This window comes from Schistocerca piceifrons, chromosome 3, assembly GCF_021461385.2.
Source record: "Schistocerca piceifrons isolate TAMUIC-IGC-003096 chromosome 3, iqSchPice1.1, whole genome shotgun sequence".
NCBI lineage: Eukaryota > Metazoa > Arthropoda > Insecta > Orthoptera > Acrididae > Schistocerca > Schistocerca piceifrons.
The window spans coordinates 700,363,199-700,380,086 of record NC_060140.1 but is presented as its reverse complement, the minus strand read 5'-3'; the positions used below and the strand labels follow the sequence as shown (position 1 = coordinate 700,380,086).

General features: G+C 42.2%; 1 protein-coding gene across 1 annotated transcript in view; it reads right to left on the bottom strand.

The window, feature by feature from the left end:
- The window catches only part of LOC124789663, a 234,960-nt gene extending 218,680 nt beyond the window's left edge, over positions 1–16,280 (bottom strand). Inside the window, exon 1 of the mRNA XM_047257099.1 lies at positions 16,198–16,280. The gene's annotated coding sequence lies outside the window, so the exon portion shown is untranslated. The remainder of the gene's footprint in view (positions 1–16,197) is intronic.
- Positions 16,281–16,888: the final 608 nt, after the last annotated feature.

Sequence of the window (16,888 nt, the reverse complement as noted above, 5' to 3'; positions counted from 1 at the left end):
AATTAATTTCTGTGTGCTACTCGTATCAATTAAGAACTTTTACCAGAAGGAAGGAACATTACAGACTTCTAAATCACCTTCAAGAAATGCAAGACATATCATGTAGGATACAGTGGTCATCGAAGATCAGCTCGAAATGGGACTCATCACAGAAGATAATTCTACTGCAGTCAGTGAGATGCTAGGCCGAAGACGCTTCGGACAGCGCTGCTAAACCAACTTCAATGTCGCCCGCCATACAGTCCGACAACCAGGAGTGATAATCTGGGTTGTCATTTCTTTTCATAGCAGGATCCCTTTGGTTGCCATCCGTGGCACTCTTACAGCACAGCACTTCGTCGGCGGTATTCTACGCCCCATTTCGTTGTTCCTAGTGGCAAGCCATCTGGACTTACACAGGGTGGTCCATTGATAGTGACCGGGCCAAATATCTCACGAAATAAGCATCAAACGAAAAAAGTACAAAGAACGGAACTCATCTAGCTTGAAGGAGGAAACCAGATGGCGCTATGGTTGGCCCACTAGATGGCGCTGCCATAGGTCAAACGGATATCGATCAATTTTTTAATAATAGGTACCCTCATTTTGTATTACATATTGGTGTAGTACGTAAAGAAATAAGAATGTTTTAGTTGGATCACTTTTTTCGCTTTATGATAGATGGCGCTGTAATAAGTACGTGGTATCACGTAACATTCCGTCAGTGCGGACGGTATTTGCTTCGTGATACATTACCCGTGTTAAAATGGACCGTTTACCAATTGCGGAAAAGGTCAATATCGTGTTGATGTATGGCTATTGTAATCAAAATGCCCAACGGGCGTGTGCTACGTATGCTGCTCGGTATCGTGGACGACATCATCCAAGTGTTCGGACCGTTCGCCGGACAGTTACGTTATTTAAGGAAACAGGAAGTGTTGAGCCACATGTGAAACGTCAACCACGACCTGCAACAAATGATGATGCCCAAGTAGGTGTTTTAGCTGCTGTCGCGGCTAACCCGCACATCAGTAGCAGACAAACTACGCGAGAATCGGGAATCTCAAAAACGTCGGTGTTGAGAATGCTACACCAACATCGATTGCACCCGTACCATATTTATATGCACCAGGAATTGCATGGCGACGACTTTGAACGTCGTGTACACTTCTGCCACTGGGCACAAGAAAAATTATTGGACGATGACAGATGTTTTGCACGTGTTCTATTTAGCGTCAAAGCGTCATTTACCAACAGCGGTAACGTAAACCGGCATAATATGCACTATTGGGCAACGGAAAATCCACGATGGCTGCGACAAGGGGGACATCAGCGACCTTGGCGGGATAATTTATGGTGCGGCATTGTGGGAAGAAGGATAATTGGCCCCCATTTTATCGATGGCAATCTAAATGGTGCAATGGATGCTGATTTCCTACGTAATGTTCTACCGACGTTACTACAAGATGTTTCACTGCATGATAGAATGGCGATGTACTTCCAACATGATGGATGTCCGGCACATAGCTCGCATGCGGTTTAAGCGGTATTGAATAGCATATTTCCTGACAGGTGGATTGGTCGTAGAAGCACCATTCCATGGCCCGCGCGTTCACCGGATATGACGTCCCCGGATCTCTTTCTGTGGAGGAAGTTGAAGGATATTTGCTATCGTGATCGACCGACAACGCCTGAAAACATGCGTCAGCGCATTGTCAATGCATGTGCGAACGCTACCGAAAGCGAACTACTCGCAGTTGAGAGGAATGTCCTTACACGTATTGCCAAATACATAGAGGTTGACGGACACCATTTTGAGCATTTATTCCATTAATGTGGTATTTACAGGTAATCACGCTGTAACAGCATGAGTTCTCAGAAATGATAAGTTCACAAAGGTACATGTATCACATTGGAACAACCGAAATAAAATGTTCAGACGTACCTACGTTCTGTACATTAATTTAAAAAAACCTACCTGTTACCAACTGTTCGTCTAAAATTGTGAGCCATATGTTTGTGACTATTACAGCGCCATCTATCACAAAGCGAAAAAAGCGGTCCTACTAAAACGTTCATATCTTTACGTACTACACGAATATGTAATAAAAATGGGGGTTCCTATTAAAAAAAACGTATTTGATATCCGTTTGACCTATGGCAGCGCCATCTAGCGTGCCAACTTTAGCACCATCTGGTTTCCCCCTTCAACCTAGACAAGTTTCGAACTTTGTAGGTTTTTCGTTTGACGCTTATTTCGTGAGATATTTGGCCCGGTAACGATCAATGGAACACCCTGTATTTCAGCAATATAATGTTCTTCCACATACGGCGAAAGTTTACATTGCTTGTCTTAGTACTTGAGAAACCCTACCTTTGCCAGCAACGCCGCCGGATACCTGCCCAATTGAATACCTTTGGAACTTTGTGGGCCGTATCCTCCAACCAGCTGGAGATTTTGACGATCTAACACACCAGTTGGATAGAACGTGGCAGGCTGTCACTCAGGAGGATATCCGACAATCCTGTCAATCGCTGCAAAGCCGAATAACCGCTTGCATAAGAGTCAGAGGTATACCAGCGCATTAATGACTTTCTCAATTTGTGAAGCTCTTTCTCTTAAATAAATCATACAGTTTTTTCTGAAATTGTAATAATTTGTCTCTACATGTACATCACATCTACATACTTCCGTCCCATTCGGATGATTTCTTCTTGGTGTGCCCTTTTTACCCTTACAGGGTATAACCCTTCAGAATGGCCATGCTTAGATCGTAGTCCAAGAACCCATCCATTCGTACAACTAATAGTGCAAGAGGCTGAGCGATTACCAATATTAAAAGCCTATTTATGGGTTACTTCCTGTAAATTCCATTAAAGTCTGGGATGCAACACTAACAATACGTTTAATTAATAATATAAAAATCTGTCAAAACTGTGTCTGACAACACAATGAGATCAAATTAACTTGGTTTTAGGTTGTATTAGGATTCTTGGGTTTTCTTTGCCTCTTTACTCAAACTGGTAGCCTTGTTTTAAGATGAGCACAAGCTGACTCGCTATAAAATACTTCCACTCGCGAGCTAACAACCCAAAGATGTTCGGGCTCAAATGCGGTTCCTCTTCGTCGAAATCTCTTGGCTCAAACTCGTCTAGGGGTTGAACCGCACGTGTCACATTACACGCCCTAAATTAGACACTTGTGACCCTTTGGTTAAATTGTCTGGCCGATGTTATGTTTGCGAAATACAAAGTTAATATAACATATAATAATAGAAGTAAATTAACAAACCAAAAATGATGTAGGCCACACAGTTGCGATTTGATCTGAATAATGTTCATTCAGAAAGCAAACTAATCGCGAAAGTGTCCGTATTTAGAGTTACTGTTACACTGGAGCGCATATCCACTTGACACAGTTCGATCATTCACAATCTCATCGTGATACACAAGTCCAATATTCCACCTAGCAACTCAGTAACTTCATTTGCTTAAAAGATATAGAAAATTTAAACTATCAGTATTTTCAGTTAAGCATCATATCATCATTTCCTCCACACAGAACACATTGAACGATGACAGCATGACACCTTATTGAACCGCGAAAAGTTAGAGTTCACACCAGGTGCGCGGCTGCTCACCGCTCAGAGCCTAAGCCCCGCGATACCACACAACCCGAAATTTTCTAAGTCGTTTCGCTTCCTAGCTACCTAAAGACCGATTGTCCGCTTTCACGTCTCAATCCGAACTGTCCCCTTTGCTGTCTCGACCAGAACTGTCCCTGCCCGTCTCCGACCACGTTTTCCTAGCGCCGAACACCTTCGCTCAACTGACTAGCACAGTTCCCTTTCCTGAAACGGTCCATATGATTGGCTACAGCTTATTCTACATTACTTTACATTTTAACATATTTAAACAATCAAAGTTTGACCACTTACACGTTCTAAATAAAGTAACAATAACATCCATTACATAATAAACGTTGAATTCTTTTATAAAACCAATACAATTTCCTTCTTTGAATGTCACCGCCAGTAGCCTTGCACCAATGTGCTTTTTGATAAATAAATAAAGAACAAAAGTAACTATTATGCACTAAACTTTACAACAAATATTCTATTACCTAATGATTCAATAAGGTGTCATGCTGTCATCGTTCAGTGTGTTCTATGTGAAGGAAATGATGATCTGATGCTTAACTGAAAATACTGATAATTTAAATTTACTACGTCTTTTAAACAAATGAACTTACTGAGTTACCATTTACAACATTTGTCGTTTTAATGAGGCGCTTCTATATGAAATGTCGATCGTTAAGATCGACCAAAGCGTTCACATTTTATCATTCAGGTCTTTGTTGCAAAACTTCTTAATTCCGCTTTAACAGTAAGTCCAAAACTATTATAGATATGACCAATATTCAAGTTTTTTTGGGATCACCATGAAAATTTATGGAGCATGGCAGATTAAAATTACTGTGACTTGCTTCCGTGCACTAATTCAGAGTTAAATAGTTTTCATAAATCTTTCCCTTTAGAGCCGATCTTAGGTCCGCCATATATAACACTGCTACGTCTCCTTGGCCACAAAAGCCTTCTACTGGGTTTCCCTATACGTAGGTTTTCGTCTGCCCCACTCGCACACTACAGCGCTTAGACCTCAATAGACAATAGACGCCTGTGAGTTTCCCCATCTCGTGCTGAATCTGCGCCCTTTGTGGCATCTGCCCCTGGACGACAGGGTTCGTTTCACAATTCCTGAAGGCTGGCTCTTTCTGCCATATATTTAAATGGGGGCGAAATGCTCGTTAACTCAAATACTGTGAGACGCAAATTAATTCGGGGAGCTAAATTCGAAATACTTATTTATTTTCTCTTTTGTTGGGCTTTCATTCGACACGGGAACTAAATGGTGTTGCTGCGTAACTTACAAAAGAAACGTTACTGTTAATGATGCCAACATGACATTTGGATAGACTGTTGGTCTTATACTGTAGGCGTCGTTTCAGAAGGGATTTTTCGAAAGTCCCTCCCTAAGGTGTGAAATAAGGGAAGGAAGTTTTTTTTTTAATATGTCGCTAGTAAGCCAATTTTGAAGCTAGAACTACAAAAATCGGTATTTGGTTTCCTGTTAGAAATAAATAAGTACTTGTTTCAGCAGTTTTCGAAATTTAACCTGTATGGGAGTGAAATAGTAGATGAAGGTTTTTCTCAAAATGAATCATTAGTGAAGAAGTACATGCGTGAAAATTGGTATTAGAAAAAAGAAAATATGTGTTTCTGTGTTTTTGGAAATTCAACCCTCAAGAAGGTAAAATGGGGGATGAAAATTTTTATGGAAATATTTCATTACAAAAACACTGTTAAAACTAAAAAATCTGCATTTTGCTTCTCGGTTGGAAGCAAAAGAAATACGTGTTTCGATGTTTTTCGGAAATTCAATCCCTATGGAGGTAATAGTGACGATGAAAATTTTTTGTGTAATTATTTTGTTATATTAAAACATACTTAAACCTAAATGCATTAAAATGGTATTTGAGTTCTAAAGAAATGTGTATTATGTGATGAAATTTTTTATAGAAATTTCACCACAAGAACTCAAAAGGCAGGATGGACAAACACCTTCGACTCCAGCAACCAGAATCGTTAATTTGTGGTCAAAAGTACGTACGGAAAAGACGATGCTGCAATGGCCTTAATTAGAGTGAAACCTTTAGAACTCTGAACAACATAAAAATTCTGTTAAAGGAAAAGAAAAAGAAAAATCTGTGTAGACCATACAATCTAGGCGAGGGAAATACCGTCGGCTAAGTTAGTAAATAGATGAGATGGAACAAATAATTTGTGTCACTCATTTTCTTCTGGAACTGGGATTGATGTCACGGAAAGAGGATGCATACGAACTTCTGTGTGTAAGTTTCCATTAGAATTTATGTAAAGTGGAGTAGGTTTCTCATTGTATATTTTACTTACGACTAAGATCAAACTAACCTACACATTCAGATGCTGACGTAAAGTGACGTGAGACGGGTATTCCAGATGCCAACCGGTTCTCAGACTGCGGTACTTGGCATTTCACAGCTGTGAGGCGGCTTAACTTTCGTTTTCTTTGTCAGCTCTTTCCTAAAAGAAAAGAAGTAGGTGATACACACGACCACACTTGTGGAAACAGCCTCAGACACAGCACCCATTCACGTGTACATTGCACCGTGCGTTAAAGGACATCGCTGAGACAATTCATTTAATATCGTTACTAATAATAAAACTGTAAAACCGTAGTTTCTATACGTTTCTTACAACAGGCTAAACTCCAAAACTGCTAGACAAATTTTCATGGGGTCTTCGCAGTTAATTTGAGCGTAGCGTGGGGCAGCGTGCAGACTTCGTTTCATGAAAATCGGATCACAGAAAAAAATTGCTATCGAGATTAATATTTTTATATAAAGCTGTCTTGGCTGTCGGTTTGAACACTCTAATCTCCAAAACTACTAGACGAATATTCGGGTAACTTGAGCATTGCTTGGAGCAGCGTATAGGTTTTATTTCATCAAAATCTAATAATGGAAAAAAAAAGACTTTTTGATTTAAAATTTTGTCTAAACAATCGTATCTGTCTGCTTCCGCACGCTAACTTCCGAAACTTCAAGACGTATTTTCATGTAGTTATCGGAGGTAACTTGAGCGTTGCTTGGGGAAAAATAATGGTTTTATTTCATCAAGCATTTGTAGACTTAGAGAAAGATTTTGACAATGTTGACTGGAATACTCTCTTTGAAATTCTAAAGGTGGCAGCAGTAACATACAGGGAGCGAAAGGCTATTTACAATTTGGACAAGAACCAGATGGCAATTATAAGAGTCGATGGGCATGAAAGGGTTGCAGTGGTTGGGAAGGGAGTGAGACAGGGTTGTAGCCTCTCCCCGATGTTATTCAATCTGTATATTGAGCAAGCAGTAAAGGAAACAAAAGAAAAATTCGGAATAGGTATTAAAAATCCATGGAGAAGAAATAAAAACTTTGAGGTTCGCCAATGACATTGTAATTCTGTCAGAGACAGCAAAGGACTTGGAAGAGCGGTTGAACGGAATGGACAGTGTCTTGAAAGGAGGATATAAGATGAACATCAACAAAAGCAAAACGAGGATAATGGAATGTACACTCCTGGAAATGGAAAAAAGAGCACATTGACACCGGTGTGTCAGACCCACCATACTTGCTCCGGACACTGCGAGAGGGCTGTACAAGCAATGATCACACGCACGGCACAGCGGACACACCAGGAACCGCGGTGATGGCCGTCGAATGGCGCTAGCTGCGCAGCATTTGTGCACCGCCGCCGTCAGTGTCAGCCAGTTTGCCGTGGCATACGGAGCTCCATCGCAGTCTTTAACACTGGTAGCATGCCGCGACAGCGTGGACGTGAACCGTATGTGCAGCTGACGGACTTTGAGCGAGGGCGTATAGTGGGCATGCGGGAGGCCGGGTGGACGTACCGCCGAATTGCTCAACACGTGGGGCGTGAGGTCTCCACAGTACATCGATGTTGTCGCCAGTGGTCGGCGGAAGGTGCACGTGCCCGTCGACCTGGAACCGGACCGCAGCGACGCACGGATGCACGCCAAGACCGTAGGATCCTACGCAGTGCCGTAGGGGACCGCACCGCCACTTTCCAGCAAATTAGGGACACTGTTGCTCCTGGGGTATCGGCGAGGACCATTCGCAACCGTCTCCATGAAGCTGGGCTACGGTCCCGCACACCGTTAGGCCGTCTTCCGCTCACGCCCCAACATCGTGCAGCCCGCCTCCAGTGGTGTCGCGACAGGCGTGAATGGAGGGACAATGGAGACGTGTCGTCTTCAGCGATGAGAGTCGCTTCTGCCTTGGTGCCAATGATGGTCGTATGCGTGTTTGGCGCCGTGCAGGTAAGCGCCACAATCTGGACTGCATACGACCGAGGCACACAGGGCCAACACCCGGCATCATGGTGTGGGGAGCGATCTCCTACACTGGCCGTACACCACTGGTGATCGTCGAGGGGACACTGAATAGTGCACGGTACATCCAAACCGTCATCGAACCCATCGTTCTACCATTCCTAGACCGGCAAGGGAACTTGCTGTTCCAACAGGACAATGCACGTCCGCATGTATCCCGTGCCACCCAACGTGCTCTGGAAGGTGTAAGTCAACTACCCTGGCCAGCAAGATCTCCGGATCTGTCCCCCATTGAGCATGTTTGGGACTGGATGGAGCGTCGTCTCACGCGGTCTGCACGTCCAGCACGAACGCTGGTCCAACTGAGGCGCCAGGTGGAAATGGCATGGCAAGCCGTTCCACAGGACTACATCCAGCATCTCTACGATCGTCTCCATGGGAGAATAGCAGCCTGCATTGCTGCGAAAGGTGGATATACACTGTACTAGTGCCGACATTGTGCATGCTCTGTTGCCTGTGTCTATGTGCCTGTGGTTCTGTCAGTGTGATCATGTGATGTATCTGACCCCAGGAATGTGTCAATAAAGTTTCCCCTTCCTGGGACAATGAATTCACGGTGTTCTTATTTCAATTTCCAGGAGTGTAGTCGAATTAAGTCGGGTGATGCTGAGGGAATTAGATTAGGAAATGAGACACTTAAAGTAGTAAAGGAGCTTTGCTATTTGGGGAGCAAAATAACTGATGATGGTCAAAGTAGACAAGATATAAAATGTAGACTGGCAATGGGAAGGAAAGCGTTTCTGAAGAAGAGAAATTTGTTAATATCAAGGATAGATTTAAGTGTCAGGAAGTCGTTTCTGAAAGTATTTGTATGGAGTGAAGCCATGTATGGAAGTGAAAAGTTGACGATAAGTAGTTTGGACAAGAACAGAATAGAAGCTTTCGAAATGTGGTGCTACAGAAGAATGGTGAAGATTAGATGGGTACATCACATAATTAATGAGGAGGTATTGATCAGAATTGGGGAGAAGAGGAGTTTGTGGCACAACTTGACAAGAAGAAGGGATCGGTTGGTAGGACATGTTCTGAGGCATCAAGGGATCACAAATTTAGCATTGGAGGGCAGCGTGGAGGATAAAAATCGTAGAGGGAGACCAAGAGATGAATACACTAAGCAGATTCAGAATGATGTAGATTGCAGTAAGTACTGGGAGATGAAGAAGCTTGGACAGGATAGGGTAGCATGGAGAGCTGTATCAAACCAGTCTCAGGACTGAAGACCACAACAACAACAACATTTCATCAAAATCGGAAAATCGAAAAAAATATAGTATTTTAAAATCTGTACTAAAATTGTTTGCTCGGTTTAGTAGTTCGGATGTTTAATCATCGCCGTGTGGTGCACCAAAGAACCAATAGTTACCACTGTTATGTTTTTTATCTCACTGACACATACATCTTAGGAAGTTTATGTCAGTGGCAGAATTAAGCGCCGCAATATTATCTCTACGACTATAAACTAACGGCGAATTTAATTGGATAAGATATACGGATTTATGAATTTCGCTTTGTGTATTAAAAATTTTACTACATTGCTTTGCTTCTTTTGATATTTTATTTATATTCTTTGCTCGGGAAGACTAATTTATTGAGTTTTTTTGTGATTTGGGTACCTACTCATTACATTTTTATTTCCTTTCATCTATGAATAAAAATGTCTATAAAAGTGCGGGTCGTTCTAAATCCACTACAAATGCTAAATGCGTGAGGACTATGCACTCTCAAGAATCCGATGAACATAGAGAGACGAGACTTGCTGTAACTCGAGAACATCAGGCTTTAATTTGCTTTTTGGAAAGTCCTTGCGAATGCGAGGCGCGACAAACACTCATCATGAGCATCATCCATTATTACACACCTCAGAACACTTCACTCACAGAGGTTTCAATTTGCTTCTCTCTAACGTAACATCATCGAAGTGGAAATTTTCACGAGAATGGCGCAGGCGAGCTAGTTTTTATAGCCCAGAACCCGCTAATTTTTAACGATTTACCATTTCGCTTGAACTGTGTCCAGTTCCTTGTAAGTTTATGTTATGTTATGACCTTAAAAAAAGCACAACGCCAGACGCTGCATTTTGCGGGAGTGGACCTTAGTGTCAGTTGTTTTTCGCAGAGGCTTTATAAATAAAAAATGAATTCTCCACGAAGTCTGGGGCACAGCTGTAAATAAATACCTGGGTAAGGCCGGATTTCTCAGTTAGTCTTTACACAAAACGGCAGATATCTTGCGAAGCCTAACATTATCAGTCTTTGTGGCTGAACGCTAGTCCAGAATTTCAATGTCCTCTTGCTTGTTTATCTCTAATCAAAGTAATAGATCGGTGGCTCAGTGAATGAGTTTCACACTACACGTATGGAGATTTCGAGATCGATCTCCATTCAGTTCTGGGATTTTCTGTGTTACTTATGGCTTCTTTCCATCTTGAATCGGAATCCACTTTAAACTGTAAGTCCACCTATAATTGTGTTTTGTGAGAAACTACGGTCGGATACGATCGTTATGCCATATCCGTAGCTCTGTCGAAACAAGTGGCACAATGAAACTCACAGTAGCAAGTCATTCAGACTAGAAGACGCATCGTATCAACTTAGTATCCGTATTTGTCTTCGTGGAGATGGCCCCTACGCTCGTAGGTACATAGTGTTTCTCATACTGACAACACTGTATCACTGAGTCAAGTAGAATAGGCGGAAGAACTTCATTAGTGGAAGAACGCAAAACAGAGCAGCATTTTTCTCTTTAAAGAATCAAGGTTTGAGGAGCGTGACAAATAACGGATAACCTTATTGAGATAGTGTGAATCACTTAAAAAAAGGGCTTCTTTGCCCGAAACTTTACAGTATCAGGTTTCTAGATTGATGGTGTACGGACATACATGTTATCCGATACGGTTCCTTTACGAGTTGAAAGTACAACGACGATAGCCACCGCTCTACTGTTCTACCGTGCTCTGGTGCTAATAGACATTCTCTGCTTTCAGACGGTGACAATGCGTGTCTTTTTAAGGAACAGGGGGAGGCTGCCATTCGAATGCCATTGCCAGTATGATGATCGGATCTGAATAATAGGCAAGGAGAAAATCTATTAGCCTGTCACAGATATTGAGTTTTTATAAGCCTTTTTTTTGTTGTTTTGTTGTCGCTTGTTGTGTAAAAGTTACAGGGTAAATGTCAAATTGATCTACTAGTATAGCTTTGATTCTGCGGTTTTTGAAGGAATGCTTCACTCAGATTGATAAGCTGAAAGGAAAGTTACTTGTAGACGATTTATCAACAAACTAAATTCATCTAAACTTATAAAACTTTTCCCACTCCACCAGGACGCCTGGTACAGTAACAGTGTAAAGACTATTTTGAAGAAAAAAACAACACTGGTTGCGATAATTATTGTTTAATGACGCTTTTCGCCTTTTTGTGGCTTCATCAGATCTACTACAAAAAGAAGAAAGTAAAAAAATGTTTCAAATGGCTATGAGCACTATGAGACTTAACATCTGTGGTCATCAGTCCCCTAGAACTTAGAACTACTTAAACCTAACTAACCTAAGGACAACACACACATCCATGCCCGAGGCAGGATTCGAACCTGCGACCGTTTTTTAATTTTTAGAGACTTTTTAAAAACTAAACTTGGTGTCGTACTGCTCGTCAATTCTCAAACTGAATTCAAATGTAGGTGTACTTCTCCTGAAAATGTTCCATGTTAAAGGCTTCCCAAGATTTCAAACAAAGACGAAAATAAGAAGGCCCACAACGTGCAAACGGATGTTAACAGAAGCAACAGTTCACAACGTGTCAGGTACAAGCTTTTTAATGATGTTCAACAGCCAATCGAACAGCACGTTTTCAAAGTTTAATGAAATCGACTGTACACGGTGATTTGTAGAGGATAGTAGGACCAGCAATCCACTTCCTGGAATTAAAGAGAAACGAAAGTAACAATTGGATACCGGCAACCCTGTACCAAAACCGTACATTTGATTTCATCTACCGGAAAATGTACCGTCAGTTTTTTCCTGGGCTGGGAAAGGTCTTTTCTTATCGACCTTTTCAAACAATGAACATAAATACTATAGGAAAACTGCGTGAGAAGAAAAGGTGCTTTCGGAATATGAGAACTTACCGGTTAAGACGTGCAGATTGTAACATCTATCCAGTTCACTAAACTGAAGTTCTCTAACGTTTCGGTTCTCAATTTGACTTCGTTCTCACCCATGGTATGCCTTAACAAGAAATAAATGCCGCCTCAGCAAGTTACCCGTCACAATTTATTGTACGCTAATATCTATTAAAAGAAATTGTTCCACGTGACGTCCTGGCATTTTTATGTAATACTACACTCATTTCCGCACTGAGTTATGATTTATTTCCAACACCTCGAATGTTCTGGTATTTCCTGACAACAACGCACATAGTCTGAACAAAAATATCGGACACCTATTAATGGACGCCCGCAAGACGACTTAATCTCTGCCGAAGACTCTTCCAATGTGGTGTGTGGATGTCTGTGGAAGACTGGCAGGCCGTTCTTCCTCAACAGCGGAAACCAGAGAAGATACTGATGTTGGGTGCTGGGGTCTGGACAGAAGACTATGTTGTAACTCAGCCCAATGGTGTTCCATTGGGTATGGGGGGGGGGGGGGGGGGCTCTGGGCAGACCAGTCCATTTCAGGAATGTTATTCTGCACAAACCCATTACCCTACTGTTGCTGATACAAACAGTGATCGTCTTTGAACTGTTCCTCTACTGCACATCGTGTACAGTGCTTAAATGTGTTATTATGCTTGCACCTTCAGTGTTTTCTTAAATACGTTAAGGGGACCACAATTCAATCCAAAAGACGCATCCGTCCTTCATTGTTGGCACTGCACATGATGACAGGTAACGTTCTCCAGGCATCTACCAAACCCAATCTCTTTCATTAGACAGTCACAGAATGTAGTGTGATTCACCACCCCAAATTACTTGTTTCCAGTAATCAATTGTCCAGTAAAGTCTTTAGAGTACCTCAAGGGTCGCTAGCACTGGCTACAGAAATATGTCCCTTATGCTCAGCTGGTCGACCATTGTAGAGTATTCTTATAATTCCCTACATACAATCACTGTGTTAGCTGCACTGCCTGATAGCAGTTTGGAATAATTCATGATTTATGCCTTCTGCTGATGATTTCATGCGGTTTTTGACTACCAGCTTCCGTAATGGTTGTCCGTCTCTGTCTCTCAGTACTTCCGGAAAATCTGTTGTTGTTTTAGCTGTGGTTGTTCCTTAACAATCACATCACGAGCAGTCAACTTCTGCAGCTGTAGAGTGGTTAAAATGGTGACAGATTTGTTACCCAGGAGTCTCCCAATGAAGAGTCCACGTCCGAAGTCAGTGAGCTCTCCTGACGGGCCAGTTCAGTTGCTACTGCGTCTCTACTGGCAACACGATATTCCTCGCCTGTTTTTGTACCCGTGGAAATGTATGCTCCGGTTATTGAACCGTATCAACGGAAGTGTTGCATCCTTCACTTTTACAGGTGAACCCAAGACAGTAAAACAGAAGTGATTTGTGTCAGGTGATGCTGGAAACGAAAGTACTGGCCCTTCTCAGCGTATCGATCTAGGACCGTACTGTCGTGTTGATTTAGTCTTCCATCAGCGCAAAATGTGTCGGTGATGCGTCATATATCTGTATCATTGCCCAGCAATTGGCCACAGGAGAAATGTGAACCGAATGAGCGAAAAGCCAGATGTAAAATAAATTTGTACCGACTAGGTCAACACTCCGTAGTGAAGGCAGTGGCAGTTGTTTACCTAAAAGTCGGAATCGTCTTGCAGGCAGTCGTTTTTCGGATCACATTTCTACATGCGTCCGTTATCGTATTACTTTCACTCGTGTCAGTTTTCGCTATTAATCTTGACACATGCTGTATATATGTGAAACCTTCCCGTCTCCTCTATATTTCTTTTCTTACGCAACTTTCCCTTTTACAATAATCTATGAAACCTTCCCGTAGGATTTCTACCTGTTGCTTAATAATAACAAATGAAATCTTCCGTTTGAAATTAATTCTCTTTCTCAATCTTCGCACACAAATTTAAATGCTGCTTATTAAAAGTGATTTTCCGATTATTTCGACGAAACATAGAATATGTCGTGGTCGTGGCCCTCAGTCGTTATCTGTTCCTTACCTTTTTTACTGTTACTGGATCGCCATCTGACTGCTACATCGAATTGCGACATGAATACACTTACTCTGTTTTACTATACTTAATTAGCTGCTGGTGGGCTGTCATAATAAGTGGCTGTATTTATTACCAAAGCTGACGTTATTCTTTAATAGCAAAGCTGACGTTATTCTTTAATTAATTTGACTGACGTTACTTAATTCATAGTTAAACTTTTTCTTGACAACAATAAAATTATGCAAAGTTTTACGCTGATGGTTCTTGGGATGGATTACAATCTGTAATGCAATATTGCTGGCAAAAATTAATTATGTTCTGAATGAAATGATTTTACAAACTTTCAAATGGGACTTACTTTTTACGATAATCTTACATCTATAAATGCGGAAAGAAACCTTCAGTACTCTTGAGTTTCTCAAATAATTAATTCAGTAATATTAGTTTCTCTTATGATAATAGTTAGCTGATGTCTCTGTACATCCGTTTATAATCTCTTGTAAATCATAGCTGGTGGCTGGCAGGCACACCACTCCTCTCAACCTCTCGCTTCAGACCCGCTACCGACTCGCTTCACATCTCGCTTGCTACTGACTTCCTACGAACGCTAAAGTGCGGTCTCTCCTGCCAACAATGCTTTCTGGTGCAGACAATCCGTGCTACCATTACAAAATGTATCAACGCGCAGTCTTTCTCGCTATTTTCTTAAAATGTATCCGTACGCTGTCTCTCCCGCCCTTTTTAACATTATATCAATGTGCGGCATCTCTTGCCAACACTACTTTAGTGCAGTCATTCCCTGCTACCACAATTATTTCCAAAATGACAAATATTAATTATTCCTACTTAATCCTATTAATAAGATGAAAATATCTTTCACAAATTGTGGTTTGAGAATAGACAATAGAAATAAACACGTCTTACATATGGCACGAAAGGCGATGTTAGCCATTGCTCTAAATATGTGCATGTAATACCATTCAAATACCTGTTGTAAGTAGGCTGTTTAGGTTTTTATGTTGGTAAGACCACGTAGCGCTCTGTACGAAAATCACTGACTGTGCTGTGTGAAGGCTGAGGCTGGTCGGCATTGTTGCAATATTTGCTATTGTAGTGTTGGGCAGTTGGATGTGAACAGCGCATAGCGTTGCGCAGTTGGAGGTGAGCCGCCAGCAGTGGTGGATGGGGGGAGAGAGATGGCGGAGTTTTGAGAGAGGATGATCTAGACATGCGTCCATCAGAGACAGTACATTTGTAAGACTGGATGTCATGAACTGATGTATATATATATTATGACATTTGAACACTCTTAAGATAAATACATTGTTTGTTCTTTATCAAAATCTTTCATTTGCTAACTATGCCTATCAGTAGCTAGTGACTTCATTAATTAGAATCTTTTATTTAGCTGGCAGTATTGGCGCTCGCTGTATTTTTGTGAGGTAAGTCAGGTATAGGTTATTGTTAGTCAGGGCCATTCTTTTGTAGGGATTTTTGAAAGTCAGATTGCGTCGCGCAAAAAATATTGTGTGTCAGTTTAGTGTTGATCAGAATAAATAAAGAGAGTAATGTCTGAGTACGTTCAGTTTTGCTCAGCTGTTTGAAAATCAAATAATGTAAGAGGTTTATCAGCACAGTAATTCATTAATTTTTTAAGGGGACGTTTCACTGTTTATACCGAACTTCAGATCCAACCGACTTTCGTCACATTCTTTAATGCAGAGACAAAATGGACAGAAATGTTGGTACGTTTCAGATCTGTTGAGTCTTTTTGGTCAATTTTCTAATTAAACCTTAAGTTGAATTTTCTTATTAAAAGATCGAATCCGAAAGGCATCATTTAAAGAGCTATGTTTTATCGCCAAATTAGCTAATGTATTTCAGATGTACCCGTCGCGGGAAGATCATATCGAGCTTGGAGCCGCACTCCCCTGGCACCTCGTCCCACGGACTCCGTCGCAGGCTCGCCTACCCGGACCACGGGCGGCCCGGTGACCGCCGGGCTGTCCCGCAGCGTTGCATAAGCCGCGAGCGGAGGCGCGCGCTCTACTTACTCTCCGTGCGGTGTGGCCTGGGGCGCCCTCGCGATCCAGCGGCAGCCGTCTGCCAGTCTCGCGGTGTCGGCGGCACTCGCGTGTCGGCGGCCTCTGCCCGGTTACGTTATATACCTCGCCACTCGGCGTCCTTGTCCACCGCAGGCAACTCTGTTTCTGCGCCTGCGCTGATCCTCGTTTCTCAACGGTGCCTCGACACTGTTAAGTACACGAAGCCCCGCAGCAGAGAAGAGCGTGCCAGCGTAAACATTTCACCATCCACAAAACTAGCCGACTTTTCAAGTTGTCTCAAGAGCTCTAACGCCCTCGAGCTACGAGCCTAGACAACCAGACGTGCTGCATCAAGCTCTGCCGCCAGAAGACGCGCGGTGACCACCACAACAAACTACACTACCGGCCATTAAAATTGCTGCATCAAGAAGAAATTCAGATGATAAACGGGTATTCATTGGACTGACAGTGTGAGTATATTTTGGCCGGCCGAGGTGGCCGAGCAGTTCTAGGCGCTACAATCTGGAACCGCGCGACCACTACAGTCGCAGGTTCGAATTCTGCCTCGGGCATGGATGTGTGTGATGTCCTTAGGCTAGTTAAGTTTAAGTAGTTCTAAGTTCTAGGAGACTCATGACCTCAGAAATTAAGTCCCATAGTGCTCAGAGCCATTAGAACCATTTGATTACATTTTCACGCA